The following is a 12,304-nucleotide window of genomic DNA, read 5'->3' as shown; positions in this document are numbered from 1 at the left end:
CTCTAGCATGTTCTCCTCACCCTCCCTCTAGTCTGGTCAAGCATCATCTCCCCTCTCTGGGCACATCTAAATAAAGAGACTGAGTAAGAACTTGCTGGAATGAAATATGCAACTTTAGGATAAGACAGGATGAGAAAGGGCTCACTTTGTCATGGACATCTTGGATCTGGATGTTGGGGGTTGTTCTTACCATAGCAGGTGACGTATGCTCCTTTAATGGAGACAACTCTGAGAGTCTGTTATTTTTCTGACAGTGAGAGAGTCATGGGACCTCACAGAATGGAAGCCCATGCTGACCCAGGTGTGGGACCTGCAGGGGACGGGTTCAGAGCAATGAGGCTGCGCTGGGCTCTTCAGTACAGGGGGCGTTATCACTTGGTGTTGGTTGTGTTCTCCCTGAGACGGGGTCCCCATGGTTCCCCCTGCTTTGGCTCATCAGTCCTCATGAAACCAACAGAGGGACTTGCAACGGTGTGGGGGTGGAGGAGTTTACAGGAGAGTAGAAGTGTTAGAAAGAACATTAGTGGGAGAAAAATGAAGGCAGTACATTTGAGACCTGTTCTTTTACATGAGGTCCCAGAGACAGGAAAATATGGTGGGGTGATAGATGGGGTGACTATCCATTGCATGGTTCCGAGGGTGGTGTTTGTGGGTGTCCTGGAAGGCCTGTTTGCTGTTCTTTCCAGCCAGCAGTGGGTGGGGAGCTTCCTCACCCATCTCAGTGGCCAGAAGGTACTGTGAGTCCCATGCTGTGACCCCAGAGTCCAGCTCAGTCACTCTGTGTGGGGCAAAGTCAGGGGAGCTGTGGACACGGGCATCCATTCATTCCATGGAGGTTTTGACAGCACCTTCTCTGAGTTGAGCTCTGTGTTGGATGCTGGGGGACATCACGTGAATGGGACAGACACAGTCCTTGTTTCTATAGAGCTGCTGGTGTCACAGGAGAAAAAAGCATAAAACTCATACTTATACATGTATTTAATTATGGTTATGCTGAGTGTAACAGGCTTCCCCAGTTGCTCAGCAGTGAAAAATAAATCTGCAGTGCAGGAGACACAGGAGACTTGGGTTCGATCCCTGGGTTGGGTCTATCCCCTGGAGTGGAAAATGGCACCCCACTGCAGTGTTTTTGCCTGGGAAATCCCTTGGACAGAGGAGCTTGAAGGGCTGTAGTCCATGGGGTCGCAAAGAGTTGGACACGACTGGGTGGACACACACACACACACACACACACACTGAGTGTACGGTGGAGGCGTATTTAACAGACCTAATGTAGTGTGCAAAAAGCATGCAGGAGAGACCTAACTGGTCAGTCCAAGTTGCCAGGCGGCAGGAGTGGGGATGGTGTTCTCTGCCGGTGACCATGTAGATTCCCTCTTTGTAAATATCAGAGGTTCCCAGGTCTCCCTCCCCACTGAAAGTCTTGAACCTCGGTTGCTGACCACTAGATACCTTGTTAATTTGAAAATGTGCAGCCTCCTCTCCCCTTTCAACCCTTTTGTGGAAGAACTGGATAGCTGGTAAAAAAGACAGGGTGAAAACTAAAAAAGTACAGAAAACTTACAGCTGCTTCCTCAGTCACTAATTTTACTGGTGGGTCCCCCAGCCTTCATCATCACACAGACATCGCCCCTTGGGTGGTTCATTGGGACAGTTTGATTTTGTGTGTGGACACAAGTTTAAAGCTCTGATAACCTCATCGTCTGGGCAGTTTAGTGGCCTCGAGTGCTGTTTAAAACTTATCATCGAAGTGTCACAGAATGATCCAGGTAAGGGATGAGATAATCTGCTGTTTCTTTCATGGAAGCACGGATGATATTTTTGATGATTTGGGAGGCGTGATGGGACACATCCGTCGTACCAGTGAGAATTTATAAAATGCTGTGACTCACTCGCTGTTAAGCCCCCTGTAGGCTGGTGTGAAGCCTGGAATAATGTGGTGGCTCCTCCAAAGTGGGGCAGAAAACCCTCTCACTTAAGAGTATATGCACGTATTGCATCTCAGAGATTGCACACCTGGTGTTGTGCCCACTCTGCTTGTCAACCTCCAGGAGCTATGGAGGCTGGGCCAGCAGTAATTAGTGCCAATGGTCCTGCGGAGCTGCATTTGCGTTGTGATTTCTGACATTTATGTGCCTCAGAACTCTGCCTCATGAACTGTAAATGCATTGTTATGCAAAATGCTTCCATGCTGTAGCCCCATCTCTTAGCCTGATGAGCACAGCACTTTTAATTACATGTCAGTGTTTAAAACTTTCCAGTTCTCTACTGATTTGTATGTTTTACTAGCTACCTTAAACGCTGATGAAATACCAAATACCCTGTTTACCGTCTTTGGGTGATGACGTTGAGGGGAGCTAGAAAAAAAATGAAAATATAATAAGAAAGAAACAAATGCCAGCCATTCCTTTTCTAAGATAACTGGCAAAACATCACACATTTCTTGGACATTGCAGAGTCTTCGTGTGTTCATCTTTGATCCATCGATCAGCATATTTGTGTCAAGAACTACTTCAGGCCCCACACTTTGTTATCAGTAATCTCTCCAGCAGCTGATCAGAGTCTAAAGCCCATGATGGACATGAGAAGCCAGTATACGACCACCAGACGCAGGAGTGTGAAATATAGAGTCCCCCAGTCTTAGAAGTAGCTCTGTTGAACAACCCACGTGGCAGGTTGATGGGGATGAATGAGAGCAGAATAAGTTATGTGACAGAAGACTGAGCGTCGAAGAATCAATGCTTTTGAACTGTGGCTTTGGAGAAAACTCTTGAGAGTCCCTTAGACTGCAAGGAGATCCAACCAGTCCATCAAAGGAGATCAGTCCTGAATCTTCATTAGAAGGACTGATGCTGAAGCTGAAGTTCATTCTGTAGTTCTGGCGTGCCGCAGTCCGTGGGGTTGCAAAGAGTCAGACATGACTTAGCAGCTGAACAACAGCAGTGTGACAATACCCTGCTATGTATCCAAGCTGGACAATGGCCAAACTGATGTCATGGTTCATGGATGAGCAATTATGATAATAATTGCCAGCATTTTTTGAGTACTTACTGTATGCTCGCCATACCCACCATATCATTGCATCCTCACTTATTATGATGTGCGGGTACTATTCTTAACCTTATTTTACAGATGAGGAAACTGTGGATTAGCGAGATCAAGTCATTTTCTAAGGGTAATGAGACCAGAAGATTTCTGGGTTGACTTCAAGCCTGGGAATCTAGCTGCAAAACTTTTATTTTATCACCATAGCTTCTATTTTATAGTGGCTACCGTCTTCAATTGTGAGTTATCATTTACCATGTTGGTAGTTTACATTTTGAAGAAAAAGGTGAATATCATCATAAAAGATGATCATAACATAGGCTGTAAAAAACATTACAGAATTATAGTACGATAATCCTTACAGTCAGGTGAATTCCTGACCTTTTGAAACCACTTCTTATTTTCCTTTTTTCATTTCTTCTCCAGTATCTGTTTCTCCCCACATAATAAACAGGCATGACGTCCTAAGCGAGTAATGAGAAATCACTTTCATACAGAAACAAAATGAGTAAAACTGTTCCTGTGATGGATTTGTGGGAGGAAAATAATCCAGTTCTCCTGGGGAATCAAGACTTTGCATGATCTGTTAGGCCCTGAGAAAATGTGAATAAGTAAATCGTGGTGGGAAAGGTACTTTGATTTTTTGAAACTACCTAAATAGAAATTGGGTTTTATTCACTGTGGCAGTTTCAGTTAGGTAAGTTCAAATGAGAGGAATGGTCTGAATTATTTGTCTTATTCTATCCAGTAATTTACTTTGCCATTAATTCAAGAACACAGTAAAATTGTGCCTTTCAGAGCTAGCATTTCCCCCATACAAATATGATCTACTTATTATTAAAAGTGCCCAAATAAAAAAATTAAAAATTCCCTGGTACCTCCTGACGAGTGGGAGGGAAGTCCAAGAGGGAGGGGCTATATGTATACAAAGAGCTAGTTCACTTCCTTGCACAGTAGAACTATACCCCAATTTAAATTTAAAAAAGAAAATAGAGAAATCAGAGGGGAGGAAATTATGAAAGCAACATTTTAAGAAAATTTCCCTCAGCTGTAGGACTGGAACAGCCTACTAGGTGCCCAGCATAATGAATGAAAAAAGACCCTCACGGGACGGGCACATAATGAGATTTCATAAGACTGGGGAGAAGAAGAGGTACCACGATTGAAATTTAGAGTAGTACCTGACTTTCCAAAAGCACCCCTGAAAACTAAAAGAAAGATGCCTTCTCAATCCCCAGGGGAATCATTGCCACATCAGAATTCTGGGTTTAGCCAAGTGGCCAGCTGTAAGAAGAAATTTGCAGCCAAAGTGGAGTGTGTGAATTTCAGAGGTAAGGTTCTCGGTGATCCAAGGCGCAGGGTGATACCCAGGTTTCCTGATTAAAGGTGACTGGCAAGAGTTGCTGTTGTTCAGTCGCCAAGGCATGTCCTAACTCTTTGTGACCCTGTGGACCGTAGCCTACCAGATTCCCCTGTCCTCCACTATCTCCTGGAGTTTGTTCAGATTCATGTCCATTGAGTCAGTGATGCAATTTAACCATCTCATCCTCTGCCACCCTTCTTGTTTTGCCTTCACTCTCTCCCAGCATTAGGGTCTTTTCTAATAAGTCAGCTCTTCACATCAAGTGGCCAAAGTGTTGGAGCTTCAGGGTCAGTCCTTCCAATGAATATTCAGGATTGATTTCCTTGAGGATTGACTGGTTTGATATCCTTGCTGTCCAAGGGACTCTCAAGAGTCTTCTCCAAGACCACAGTTCAAAAGCATCAATTTTTTGGCACTTAGCCTTCTTTATGGTCCAACTTTCACATCCGTACATGACTACTGGGTCTTTACTGGGAAGACCCTAGAAAGAGCGGCAGTTGTTTAAGTACTGAAAGGCTGGGATGTCAGATGAGTTGTGCATGAGATCATGGACATTTCTCAGCGTGATGGCAGGACCTGGGGTAAGAGGAAAACCGTGTCTAGGAGTTAGTGAAAGTCAGTAACTATTGCTGTAGGTGGCATCAAGGAACAGTGTTAGAGTATATCAGCCAAAAGTTAGGAACCTCCAAGGAACAGGAGCTTTACACAAGCGTAGCGGCTTCAAGTTCTGGTGGGGTGGTGCCGGGTGGTTTGAGAGCGATCTCCTGACTGAAAGATAAGTTGGGTGAGGAGGATGAGGACTATTTGAGAAAGTTACTCTGAAAGATTGAGGACAGTTGTGAGTTGGTATTGGTTTAGTCACTCAGTTGTATCTGACTCTTTCCCATGGACTCCTCCTCCCACCAGGCTCCTCTGTTCATGGGATTCTTCAGGCAGGAATCCTGGAGTGGGTTGCCATTTCCTTCTTGAGGGGATCTTCCAGACCCAGGAATCAAACCTAGGTCTCCTGCATTGCAGACAGATTCTTTACTGTCTGAACCACCGGGGAAGTCCACACTTGGGGATTATAAAGCTTTTACATAGATATGATATTTTCCCCCAAACCCCACTCCTTCATTCTTTTAGTCTTACCTTTTCACAACAGTCTTCAGAATTAAATTATCCCTGCTCTTATCCCAGGAAATAATTAGATCTCTGTTATGAGTCTGATTTTTGTTAGGTCTTTATTTGAGCACAGAAATCTCCTTTATTCTACTTTGAATTTCCACTTCCCTCACACATGTAATAAAAGGTGGAGGAAATGGAATGAACCTTTAATAGTTTAAATCTAGCCTTTTTTCAGGTATATTTAGATTGTTTCCCTCATTAACTCCATTCTCCACCAACGTCAGATATTTCTGTTAATTTTTTAAAATTACTATTGGCATGGGGATTCCCTGGCTGTCCAGTGGTTAAGACTCTGAGAGCCCACTGCAGTGGTCATGGGTTCGATCCCTGGTCAGGAAACTAAGATTCTGCAAGCCAAGAGTTGCAGTACAAAAATATATTACTTTTGGCAGCTAAAACCTGTTTCTTTCTCTTATCTCTGCAACCCCTCTGTAGTCCTCTCTCACCCACCCCCCTCTCATTTATAACTCATCCAGGTTCCTCTTTATTCTTTGTGTTTTTATCTAGATAATATTTCCTTTCTTCATCCCATTCAGTCTCTGTATTCTTCCCTTGAAATGGTCCCTCATTTTATTTGTCTCCTAAGTGACAACAGAATCCCTGCTTCCTGGTTACATCATTCATGTTTTCCTATTCACCTTCTGCAGTTCCATTGCCTGATGATCATAACTTGCATTGTTGTCACATTTACCTTTCATTTTTCTTCCTGTTCCTCTTCATCTTCCTAACAGGGCCTTTCATGACGTCTGGGCCAGATCTGTTGGGCTAGGGGGATTAGAATTAGCTCCATTAGCTCCTCTTTCACAAGTGGATAGAATGAGAAGTTTAGACAGTTGGAGCATAAAGTCTCTGGCTGTGCATGTTTCTTTATCCTTTTTGTTTCTTATCTTTTCTTACTTCTACTGAGATTTATTTTCAGGAATTGGTGGCCCATTGTGTGTGAGGTTAAGAGCCTGTGAAAATTCCCTTTGATTTTTTTTTTTCTTGATGTGCTCATTTTATTTAAAGAAATGTATATAGCATTTTTCTTTTTAAGAAAAAAAAGTATAGACAATTTTTCTAACCATTATCTATAATCGAATTTTTCTTTTCATTCTGATGTGCTCCCTGAGGATTCTGAATTAAGCATTGTCATTTTTCATCACATTTTTAAGAGGACAGCCTCATGCTCATCCACTGCTCTTGAGTGGGGGGCTCTGGTCCTGGGCTCAGGTGGACTTGGCGTTAAGCATCCGTGATGAACAGGTTGTAAGAAAACACAAGGTGGGTCTTGGAGCAGCACATGTTGGAGTCTTGCATGTGGAAGGCCCGTGTCCAGGAGAAGCTGAGCTCACACGCTGCTCTTTCCTCTCCCAAGGAGCTGTGTTCAGGAGCTTTGCCAGGGAGCTCCTTTCGACCTAAGCCTTTGGGAGGCTGTTTGCTGCTCTGTTTATGGTGAAACGCTTTAGGGATTGTTTGGAAATAGGTGACTGCTGTCAGTGACTGTCAGTGCTGTCAGTTTCAAATGAAACTCTGTGACTTCTCCTCTGAGACCGGAGGGAGGCTGGCATTTCTTCCCCCATTGCCGCCTTCTTCTGCACCCGCACCCCCAAGAGCTGCAGTGACAGGGCTCTGGACTTTGCATATACACAGCCCCGTGGGGTAAGGGGCAGGGTGGGGCAGAGTTGAGGGGTGGGGAGGCAGATGCCTGTCCAAAGTCCAACCAGGGGGCCAGAACTTTTATAGATGGAGGGAGGGGGCTGCAGGCAGAAACAGCACAGTCATCTTGAAATTGGTCATCGGGGGTCTGACCAGCGTCATCTTGTTTTAAGTACAGTTAGCCTTCAGTTCCAGGGCCAGCATGCTCCCATTTCCTTGAGGTCGGTTCTCAGAATTGTTACAGCTTTTGTCATGGCTACAGTGTAGTCGTTATGTAGTTAACCTCCACCTGGTGGGGATTTCAGTATCTATGAGACAACTCATGGCATATGGCTCAGAATATTATGTATAGCTCTTGAGAAGGACCTAAAGGTCCTTGTCTGTGCTTACAGACTAAACTATCATTATTTGGTCTCCTGTGACTGTTTTCCTCTCTTTCTGCATGTTCTCACTTCTCTGATTAAACTTATTCTTTGGCTAAAGTTTTTCCACAGACAGAAGACAGGCAGAGGACATGGGGCAGTGGGTGGATTGTGGGGGCAAGGACCATAGGGTCCTGCTCCATTTCAGTAGGTACTCTGGGATTTTATGGAGTAAAATGAAAGTTTACAGTGTACTTAAAAAATATTTACTCTGAATCCAGATTGCAAGAAAATTGCAAAAGCCACTGTATTCTTGACTAATTGCCCTAATTTTCTGTGCCATCAAGAGTTCCCTGAACCACAGAGGAATTTTCTCGGCAGTTCTGTGTTCCTACGGGGACAGGATCATGAAACTTTCGATCAGTTATGCTTGTGGAATTGTTTGTACTCAGCTGGTTGCTTTCCTTATTCCTTCATAGAGCAGACAAATTATTTTCATTTTGTTTTCGGTTTCATGACTTTTGTTTTTTATTATAAAAACAATGTATGAGATCTTCATTAAAAATGGAAACAATGCAGAAGCATAGGAAAACAAAATAAAATTCCCTTGATCCTACTGCTCAGAAGTAACCATTATCAAAAATATTTTAAAACTAATAATATTTTAAGCTGGCTTAAAACTCAACATTCAGAAAACTGAGATCATGGCATCTGGTCCCATCACTTCATGAAGGGGAAAAAGTGGAAGCAATGACAGATTTTATTTTCTTGGGCTCCTAAATCACTGTGCACAGTGACTCCAGCCATGAAATTAAAAGACTCTTGCTCTTAGGAAAGAAAACAATGACAAACCTAGACAGTGTATTAAAAAGCAGGTACATTACTTGCTGACAAAGGTCCGTCTAGTCAAAGCTGTGGTTTCTCTGGTAGTCATGTACAGATGTGAGAGTTGGACCATAAAGAAGGCTCAGCACCAAAGAAGATGATGCATTCGAACTGTGGTATTGGAGAAGACTCCTGAGAGTCCCTTGGACTGCAAGGCGATCAAACCAGTCAATCCTAAAGAAATCAACCCTGAATATTCATTGAAAGGGCTGTTGCTGAAGCTCCAGTACTTTGGACACATGATGCAAAGAGCTGACTCATTGGAAAAGACCCTGGTGCTGGGAAAGATTGAAGGCAGGAGGAGAAAGGGACAGCGGAGGATGAGCAGGCTGGATGGAATCACCAACTCAATGGACATGAATTTGAGCCAACTCCCGGAAATAGTGGAGGACAGGGAAGTCTGGTGTGCTGCAGTCCATGGGGTCGAAGAGTTGAAGAGTTTAGTTTAGCAACTAAACAACAACAAAACTAGGAAACAATCTTTCAGAAATTTTTATATATTTACAACTGTGTGTGTGTTAGTTGCTCAGTCGTGTCTGAGTTTTTGCGACCCCATGGACTATAGTCCCCCTGGCTCCTCTGTCCATGGGAGTCTCCAGGCAAGAATACTGGGGTGGGTTGCCATTTCCTTCTCTAGAGGATTTTCCCAACCCAGGGATTGAACCCTGGTCTTCTGCATTGCAGGCAGATTCTTTACCATTTGAGCTATGAGGAAGTCCCATTTACAGCTGTAATATAGATAATATCTTTGTGTATTAAAAATGGGATAATACCATGCATACTGTTCAACAAATAGCTTTTTAATTTATTTCTCGTGAACATCTTTCCATGCCAGTATAGTATAAAGCAACCTCATTGTTTTTATTGGTGGCATAGTGCTACATCATATGAACATACCATAGTTTATTTAACCATTCCCCATGTGCATTTTGGTTATTTTCATGTCTGTCATTGTGATTGATATATGAAGTGTCTTTGAACATATATCTTTTCACACTTGTATTCCGAAGAGAGATCTTTAGAAGCAGAATTGCTGAGTCAAGTCTATCAATGTTTAAATTTTTGATAGAAGCTGCCAAAGAGCATTCCATGAAGGCTGGATGGAAAGTATTGAAACTCTGAATAAATATTTATGTTTTGTTTCCCTTCAAAGTGTTGTGTTTAGCTCACATTTTGGCCTTTAACACTTTCCTTCTGAGCTCCCAGGAGTCTGGGTGACTTTCTGTGTTACTTGAAACCTAAGATCTGAGCAGAGGGAGGGAGAGTGAGATGGGCCACAAATTGGATCCTCCGCAGGGGGGGGTGTGGCTTCGGTGGAGTGGCACAGGGGTTGGGCTTTCAGGTCCCCCGAGGGTCCAGCCTCCTGTAACCCCTAAATGCCTGGGCATGAGCTGTCTTGAAAAGAGCCCAGTGGGAAATGGAGGGGAAGTGGACATTGACTGAATGGCCATGCTATCCAGGGCAGGGTGCATCGTCTGACTGAAGTTTATATTCTAGTGGGGAAGGTAGACAGTAAGCAGACAGATTCCTGGATCTTTTTTGGATGGTGGTAAGTGATGCAAAGAAGAATGAAGCAGGTAAGGGGAGAGTGTCAGGTGGCAGGACGGCTGTTTTACCTGTTGTGCTAGGCACTGCATCCCTGGAGACTGTTAGCTGTGCTGGGACCTGAATGAGCAGGTGAGTGACCCAAGCTCAAGATTCAGGGAGGCACATTCCATGCAGTAGAAATGTGCACTCAAGAGAATGTGCCTGCAATGGGAGGAAGTACAGCAAGTTTAAGCACCAGCAAGGTGTAGGAGAAAGAGGAGGGGGCAAGTGGACACAGAGGGAGGGGGTGAAGCAGGCCCGATGGGGTTAGGAGAAGCAGGAGCCCAATCAGATCAGGAAAGTAGAGACAGCTTGATCGAAAATCCCTGCCTCCCTCTTAAGCCTGAAAATGACCCCTCCCCAAACATGTGCATGGGCACACACACACACACACACACACATGTGCATACACTTGCATACACACATGCATATAAATAATCTCAAATAGTGCTTTTAAAGCTGTAAGGGACAGTTGACATATTTGGACATATTGAAAATTTCAAAATACAGTACAACAAAAGGTACAATAAATAAGTTGTAAGAAATGAAACCTGGAAAATGTAATTTGTAGAGCAGGCAAAGGACTGATATCTAGGATAAATGAAGAATTCTTACACATTAATAAGAATAATGGGTAAAGGGTTTAATGAGGTGATTTTCAAATAAATGCATATGACCAATTTCAAAAGATTCCAAGCGTTTGGCAAAAAATTAAAATGACAGAGATTTCAGTGTCAGTAGGGCATGAAACGTGTACAAAGAACTGGTCTCCCACACTTGGTTGGGAATATCAATTAGTAGCTTTGGGTAGAGGATGACTGAGCTATGTCTGGCAATACTGCAAATGAGCAGACTCTTAACCCGGCAAAAGCATATCTGCGCATTGATTCTGTAAAGAGGCTGATACATACTTGCAAAGAAACAAGTAGAAAACTGTTTACATAGCACATTTATCTTTTTTAATAGCTGACAGTTGCAAACACTCTAAATGCTCATCAACCGGAGGATGGGTAAATTATAGTGCTTCTTTGCCCCTTAATATGATGTGACATTTTTAAAAGATCTATAAATGCACTGATATGAAAAGGATCTTGAAAAGTGTGGGTAGGTAAAAAGAAATCGCAGTATGTGATTCATTTAATTAGTTAATAGCCATGTATGTGTTTGTGTAGGTATGTTTGTAAATAACTAGGAAAATGTCTGGAAGAATAAATGCAAAGTGCTAGCAGTGGTTGCCTCTGAAGGGGGAGTAAGGATGTGGGGCTGGGAATGAAGAGGGAAGTTTGTATTCTGCTTCTAAGGGACCGTCACCCTCACTAGGGTTTATTTATTATTTTTTTTAATCACAGTGTTTGGGGTTTTTTAAATTTATGTGTTTATTATTTTTGGCTGTGCTGGGTCTTTGCTGCTGTGTGTGGGCTGTCTCTAGTTGCGGCGAGCAGGGGCCACTCTTCACTGCAGTGCACCAGCTTCTCATTGCGGTGGCTTCTGTTGTTTCTGAGCATGGGCTCTAGGTGTGCAGGCTTCAGTCATTGTGGTATGTGGACTTAGCACGTGGGATCTTCCCAGATCAGAGACCGAACCATGTCTCCTGGGGCAGGGAGATTCTTTACCACTGAGCCTCCACGGAAGCCCAGGGTTTATTTTTGAAATGGCATAATAAACGGTCCTGAGGTGGAGACAGGTTCTAGGTACACCCAGGTTGGTGTTACTTCTCTTATCTTCCATCCATCATTCTTTGACTTTCTGATGAAGGGGATGTGAGGTCAGAGTCTGTGCCCAGCACACAAGGGGGAAATGGGGCCATGTCCCGAGTGCCTCTTCTTAGATTGAGCCCAAGTTCAAGATGTCCCGTGCTGCTGCGGCTGCGTCTGCCACCTGGTCCCACAAAGGCTCAGCTGCAGCAGAGACAGAACTCGGAGGCTCTCCAGGTCACCTCTGTGGACCAGCTGCGTGGAAATTAATTAGAGGCAGACCGAGTTCCCCGAGGCTCAGCTCTCATGATGCTTGAGTCATTAGCAGTTAGATTCAGCTACAGCTTCCTTCTCTATCTTCAGAAAATTTGTTTTGGCAAGGAGACAGGCCGACTGAGGTGGTGGCTGAGGACAGTGCAATTTTAATTCCCACATAGTTTGTCAGGGTCCTTGGAGTGCGGTGACCCCCAGAGACAGGGGTGGTTTTCATCATGTCAGAGACAGCAGTGTACTTATTCCTCTGACTGCTCATAACAAAATTCCCTTTGCTATAAACAAGCGTG

General features: G+C 43.8%; 1 protein-coding gene across 2 annotated transcripts in view; it reads left to right on the top strand.

The window, feature by feature from the left end:
- MTUS2 (microtubule associated scaffold protein 2) overlaps positions 1-12,304 on the top strand; it is a 247,571-nt gene that overhangs the window by 118,233 nt on the left and 117,034 nt on the right. The window lies entirely within an intron of this gene.

This window comes from Muntiacus reevesi, chromosome 11 (genome assembly GCF_963930625.1).
Source record: "Muntiacus reevesi chromosome 11, mMunRee1.1, whole genome shotgun sequence".
Classification (NCBI taxonomy): Eukaryota; Metazoa; Chordata; class Mammalia; order Artiodactyla; family Cervidae; genus Muntiacus; species Muntiacus reevesi.
The sequence above is the reverse complement of the archived record's forward strand: the minus strand, read 5'-3'. Positions and strand labels throughout refer to the sequence as shown.